We start from the raw sequence: 7,302 nt of genomic DNA, 5'->3' as shown, positions 1-7,302 counted from the left end.
TTGATACAACAATATCAAACAAATATTCTCAGCTTCTTTAACAGTCTTCTGATAATTGTGCCAGCAATCCATTACAGCTTTACGGCATGCTTGCCTAGCTGCATGAGTTTTGGTGCCAAACCATGGCTCAGACTTGGCTTTAGGCTGCCAAACCTTCAATGGGGCCACAGAATCCAGAATAGAGCAACAAGAGGAGTGAAACCAGAAACTAAGCTCCCCAGTATCACCAACATTTGGAACAGCAAGCTGATCAAAGGCAGCAGCAAACTGCCCCACAGTTGAAGAATTAAATATCCTGCCACGTCGAGTAGGGGCGTGCAACTTACCCACCATGACCCTATTCAGGAATAAGCGGTATAGATAATGGATGGATGGACATTTCCTGTTGTCTTACAAACACATTGAGGGCCTCTTCACCAGAGTCAAATTCTATTTTGTATAGGCTTCGCCCTCTAAAGAGCTGTTGCTATTGGGTTCATCCCTTGTGCATGAGCAGTTCTGAAGGGATTCTTGTGCGCCCTGTGCCCTGCATTGGGCCGTCCTCAAACAGGTCCACTGTCGTGGCATAAATGCCGGTGTGACCTGTGATCAGCTCCCTCTTTCTTCACCGGTTCTAAAGAGCATTCCTATGGCTAAAGAGTGAAGATCCGCCAGCACCCGACTCCAGCTCTACTTCGCCGTCACTGTGTGCCTGGGCTGTGACATGGGCTTCATTTTGCCCAGTGATCTGCATCCTTGCTGTGACTTGAGACCTGTCTAGGTGCTGAGCATGCCAAACTGGCCCTCTCCCCTCAGGCTGCTTGCCTGCCTGTGGCAGAGCAACAGCAAAGAGTGGATGCCTTTGCTGTCGCTAGGGATTGAGACCTGGAGGATGATGATAACAGCTTGGCTAACCGTGGTGATGATGCTATGGTGGATGATCCCCTGAAGTTCCTTGGTATTAATGGGCCCGGGTCTGTCAATTGACTGCTCTTTATAGCCGGCTCCCCCAATCCTCTGGTCGATGTGGGCACTGGCGGAGATGAGCTTCCTCTAGCCGAGCAGCATGCTCCCGCCCCTGGCCAGCCTGCTCTGCTTCACAACTTGATAATGATGGGGATGGGGATAATGATAATGGGGATAATGTAGGGGATTTCTACAAGTTGGAGCAGCGGAGTAAGTATCCCCCTTTCTGGCCCTGGTTTCCCGCCATTCGGCCCTTCTTCTCCAAAGCAGCGGAGCAACTTGGGTGTCTACAGGCTCCAATCGCCCCTCTTCAAGCCACTCACCAGAGTCGAGGGGATGACTGACCTCAGCTTCCCCGCTGTCTCGCTGGTGGAGACGATTATTTCCTCCATCCTGCTCCCCATAGCAGTGTTTTTTGGCAAACTGCAGGCCAACACCACCACTCATTGACCGCATTCACCAGTGCACTTCCAAGGCCGGAGCATCGATCAATAACATCGCTTTTCTCTCCCCGCGGAGGAGATTGGCAAGGCCATGGCTGCCGCACTGATACCATCTTCCGCTGCAGCTGTGCCTATGGCTCGCATCCAGGCATGGGCCACGATGGTTCAGTGCAACATGTGGTTACATACGTATGTCCCTGATGCTGGAGCAAATTAGTAAGAGCCTGTTGGAATGTCCTGTCAGCCCTGAAGGTCTCTTTGGCCCGCACCTACAGGAGGCTGTCTCTCATCTGCATCAAGCAGGTGACGACGCAGAGTCAGTTTGACAGCTGGCATCATGGGGACATCAGCAACCTCAGTCCTCCTGACCAGACTGGCACAGTCATGGTGGACAGTACCACAGAGCCAGGCGCGCAACTGGCTCTGCATCGCGGCACCTAACACTGCCAGATTCTGCCGTCCCTCCCGTGCCCAAACCAGGAGACGAGCTAACTGCACCTGGACAAATCCTCTGGTGGAGCCCCCCCCTCCGCAAACAGCAGCGGCAATGACGGGGCGAGGGGAACTCTATTAGGCAATAAAGAGCAGTTTCCTGACAGCTGTTTTTTTTCTCTGTCTCTGGGTGTTCATAGTCCTTACGCACACACATCTCCCCACCTCATGGCTGTGCCAGGGGATGCGCTTAACATCATTCTTCCCCAACAGCACAACACTGTTGCTCCTCCTGATACAGAAGAAGAGGACTGCCTCTGAGCCTCTGTGGCCTTTCCACTGCTCACCCACTCGTCCGTGTGAGTGGCAGTTTCTCTCCCACGCATGAGGTGAGTGATGAAGCTGAACACAGGGTATGCACCTGTCCTTAGCCCTTTCTCCAATGCCCTCCCTTGGGTTGTGCAGAGCAAACACTCATCTCTGGCAACAGCAGGGCGCACCAGTGTATAGCTGCAATGCACGTGAGCGCATACGAATGCTCATCCCCTGACAGAACGTTGGGCGGTGGGGTGAGAGTTGCTGTCCATGAACGATTGGATGGACAAGCTGATTCGAGCTGGTTACACTCAATAATTCTCAAGGCACCCCTCCCCACTTTAAGCGGCATGCTGGAGACTGTCATGATATCACCTGCGAGCTCCACTGCACTGACAGCGGAGCTGCAGATTCTGTTAGCCAAAGAAGCATTCTCTGTGGTCCCACCGGGGCAGGAGTGTGAGTGTTTCTACTCGCGCTATTTCCTGGTTCCTGAAAAATCGGGCGAAATGAGACCTATCCTCGATCTGTCTCTCTGCACAATGCATACATAGTGCAGAGACCATTTCACATGCTCACCATAAAGCAAGTACTGGAGTGTGTGCGTCCCGGTGATTGGTTTACTTTCATCAATCTGAGAGATGCCTGTCTTCATCTATGTATGTATGCATGTTGCTGGTGCAACACCTGACACAACTGGGATTTGCAATAAACTGGGAAAAGAGCTCACCGCTTCCCTCCCATACAATCATTTACCTGGGAGTGCACTTACTCTCTCAGCATGAAAGCGAGGCTGTCACTTGCCAGGCGAGAAGTGCTTTCATCTGTCCTGTAGTGCGTTGTTCCCCACGCGAGAGTAACGGCTCTATCTGTAATACGTTTGCTGGAACGATGTCATGTCATAGTCCCCCTCAGTCTTCTTCATATGAGGAAGCTCCAGAGGTGGTTGGACGACTGCACCTTGATCCAGTGCACCACAAGAGGTGTGTGCTCATGGTTCCTCCCTCGGTCCAATCAGACCTGGAGTACTGGGGCACTCCCAGTGTGCTGACAGTGGGAGTTCCCCTGGGCAGAGCCATGTCACACGTCTCGGCGTTCACAGATGCATCTCTGCTTGGCTGGGGAGGCACATGTCTGTCACAGGTTGTGGGAGGACGGTGGAAACACACCCCGTCTATCCACATCAACTGTCTGGCGTGCACAACCCCGGTGAGCAGAACCACGCCACGGATCTCATGTCTCGAGGCGGACCTCAGCCCAGCGAATGGAGACTGAATCCGTCAGGCAGACCTGTTCGCAGCACGTGGGAATGTGCAGTGCCACCTCTGGGTTTTCACTGAATGCTGCACAAACTGCCTCTAGGGGTGGACGCCTTCAATCACCACCCCTGGCCGAGAGGTCATTGTTTCCCTCCTGTTCTACTAATCCCCCGTCCCCTCTCACACATTCAAGACAAACGGCTGCGTGTGCTCCTGATACTGTAGGTCCAGAGCGCACAAGTGCAACTTGGTTCCTGACCATGGTTCAGCTGCTGGCGGGCAAGCCTTGGCAGCTCCCCTGGCACAGGGACGCGTTCTCTTAACTAGACTGCGCGATCCAGCAGTTCCCTTTGTTAGGTTAACGGCTGTGGGCCTGGCCCCTGAACAGGAGCGACCAGAGAGCTTAGGGTTACCTCCAGCGGTCGTACACACAATTCACTGCGTGGGAGCTCTGTCTACGATGGTGTCTTAGCCATTGGAATACTTTTTAGAACTGGTGAAGAAAAAGAGGGAGCCTATCACAGGTCACGCCGGCGTTTGTGCCACCACAGTGGACCTGTTTGAGGACGGCATTGGGCGCGAAAGAATCTCTTCAGGACTGCGCATGTGTGAGGGATGGACCCAATAGCGATAGCTCTTAGAGGGCTATGCCTGTACAAAATAGAAGCTTGGGTTATGTTCAAACATACATGGTAAATAAAGATGATTCTGCTATAGTATTTCTTAATTTAATTTTAAAAGGATTCAAGGCTTTTCTACTGTAATATTTGGGTCATTCTGGGTGACATCTGTCTCATTGCTTTTACCAAATAGTTTAATAAACTTCATGCTTGTTACCTGCACAGATTTGGATCTTGTGTCCTTGCTTTTACTGGTTTTCATTATTTTGTCTGTGGCTTATCACAGCACAAATAAAGTAATTTGATGGTTGCATGGATTTCTTTTCCTCACACACAATTAGATGACAAACTGGTTTACAGCAGTGCAGTTGTTGGCCATGGTGTGAGCATGTGGTAGCTTGCTCATCCACAGTGATATAATTGTTGCTGAAAAGAATGCATGCAGGACCAGTGCCTTTTGAAATTTCAAACAATGTGGTCTGCACAACTAGCCACCCACAAGCACTGGCGGGTGCATCATTGGTGATTCATTCTCACTATGTACTTTGTCGTTTCTCTTGTTGCTGCAAAATTGATCAGGAAAGTTTCACCAGAGGCACAAAATTTGCTAGTTTTGAGCTTTGATCTGTGAAGAAGACACTTTCAGTAAAACAAAATAACCTAACGTTTGATCCAGGCAGTGTCATTTTAACCTTAACAGCATAATTAGATGTAATTAGAAAAAAACAAAAGGTTGAAAGAAACTATCAGGTGGGTTTGTTGAGTTGTTTTCTAGCACCAGGAAAAGATGAAATTGTCACAGGCACTCAATGACAATTCAGTGGTTATGCAAAATGAATCGATGTGACATGAACAAGGCCACATGTAAAATAAGTGTCGGTGTTTATAAAGCACAAGTGTGTCTGCCACTCTTTACCACTGCACAACTTTGATTTAGAATAAAAGGCAGAAAGCTATAAGAAAAATGGACCTAAAAGTGAATCCCTGTCATTGGTAATACTTAGGTTGTATCTGTCTGTGCCATTTTGTATGTTCTGTATGCCTGTTTAAGTAATTGTGTTTGTGAATATACAGTACGCCACAGAGGATGTCCAGAGCACTCGAGTGTAATCTGGTCCTAATCTCTGCCAGAGGCATCCAGCAGCTGGATATTAGAGTATGATTTGATTTTTTTATTTCCCTCCTGACCTCTCGTGGCTGTGATGTCACTACCTGCCAAAACAGCAGGCTACATTTAATCACTCAACTAACCTTGACCTTTCTGTCTTAAAAAAAAACAAAAAAAAAACAAATCTAATGATGAGGTCAGCCACGTTTGGTGACATCTGTGTGTTTTGACTTCACTCAGCTGTCAAGTCATACATTCATTCAAGTGGTCATTCAAATATACATGCTGCGAGTCACACAGCTCAACAACACACAGAGAGAAGACAAGCCTCCCCATGATATCAAACATTGCTTTCCTTGTGTGTGTGTATGTGAGAGTGTGTCTTTTCTGCCAATTTGCATGATGAGTGAGATAAAAACCCCACCGCCATGGGTAATTAATTAATCAAATTGCAATGATTGAACACTAGGAAGGCGTTGTTCCATTAATTGCTGTATTGCCGTCCTCTTCCAGTATCTTCCATCTCTGCGTTGCTGTTCATGGCTCCTAATTAAATTGCAGTTTATGTCGATTGTGCTCATTACTCAGGCAAAACCAATCAGCAGTCTGCAGCTGGGTCTGGTGATGTAGATAAATATGGGAGTAAATGTTGGTTGAGGAACACTGTGGAGTACATCGTTTAATTCAATTGCAGAGACAACACAACACTGCTTCCTTCAGAGTGTATTTCAGCACAAAAAAATCACCTAACAAACACCTTTTTCCCCTGCCAAAGAGGCAGATAGAATAGCAAGACCTTGTCTGCTTTAACCAAAGCCAACAGTGAGATAAAAGGTGATGGATGTCTTCTTTTCTAACCTGACCCTTAACTGTTCCTTAAATATCTACCAATATATATCAGATCTGCATTAGATCATTAGTTCAGCACAGAGTTCTCTGATTGTAAATGACACCAGTGGGAGGAATGTGTGGGGTTGTATCTCTTTATGTTGCTTTATTGCTGAAAAATACACAAATATCCATGTGGTTATTTGTTTCTTGTAGTTTTCTACTTCATGCTGCTGCAAGACTTCAAATTTCACTTCTCTCCACCTCACTCCCACACCAGCTCAGCTGCATCTGCCTCACTTTAGTGCATCACTGTACAGTATATTTTGGACTAGTGACAAACTGCTTGTGTGTGTTTGCAACACTCTCTCCATCCCAGCCTCAGAAGATAGCTGGGGCTTTAAAAGAGCTTCTTAAAGCTCCCTGTCAGTTTGCCAGAGGCTTGAAAGCTGAGAGGTCTCTACAGCACTGATGGTGGTTCTACCTGATAGGATAGGCCTTTTCCCTGACACCTTGTCCTGCCTGCCCAGCCAACCATTCCACTTAGACACACATCGCTTCCACCTCAACACTAAAAAGTACTTGGATGGAGGCAGGGGTGTGTGTGTGTTGAAGAGATGACAGCAGATAAAATAGGACTGGCTTTGCCATTAAAGTCAGTTTTTGTAGTTAAAATGAGGGTCACAGCAGATGGGAACTTTGCTCCAGTGCAGTGTGGGTAGATACACACTGTCCACAGAGCACTGAAATGGATCTGAGCTGTGTTTTTCAATACTGTTCTATCTTAAAAGTACAGAGATGTGAATATGTTTCATGGTACCTGAAGGCTGGAAGATAGATCTGCATAGCAATGAGGGACATGAAAGCTCAGTGGCTGCACGTTTACACCTCTGCTAGCTGGTTCATGAGGTGAGGTGTGCCAATAAGGTATTAAGGATGTGGTGAGGCTGATTATTTGTTATATTATTTACAAGCAAAATAAAAATCGCAGTGACATAAAATTACAACATAAACCCGGCAATCACATTATCCTACTTTTTATTTTAAAAAACAACAGATGACCATTATGAGCACATTTTAGCTCTTCTACAATGAATCTGGGTTAAAATCATTAACCAACAGCACATTATCTCTCTCTTCTTCTCTGTATATATATATACACACACACACACACACACACAGAGTCAGGGAAAAAATTATTTGAACCCCAGCTGATTTTGTGAGTTTTCCCACTAACAAAGAAATGATCAGTCTACAATTTCAATGGTAGGTTTATATGAACAGTGAGAGAGACAACAATAACAAAAAAAATCCAGAAAAATGTATTACAAAAAAAGCTATAAAGTAATTTG

The sequence above is a fragment of the Monopterus albus genome, unplaced genomic scaffold (genome assembly GCF_001952655.1).
Source record: "Monopterus albus unplaced genomic scaffold, M_albus_1.0 scaffold200.1, whole genome shotgun sequence".
Taxonomy (NCBI): domain Eukaryota; kingdom Metazoa; phylum Chordata; class Actinopteri; order Synbranchiformes; family Synbranchidae; genus Monopterus; species Monopterus albus.
This window is presented reverse-complemented; position numbering follows the sequence as displayed.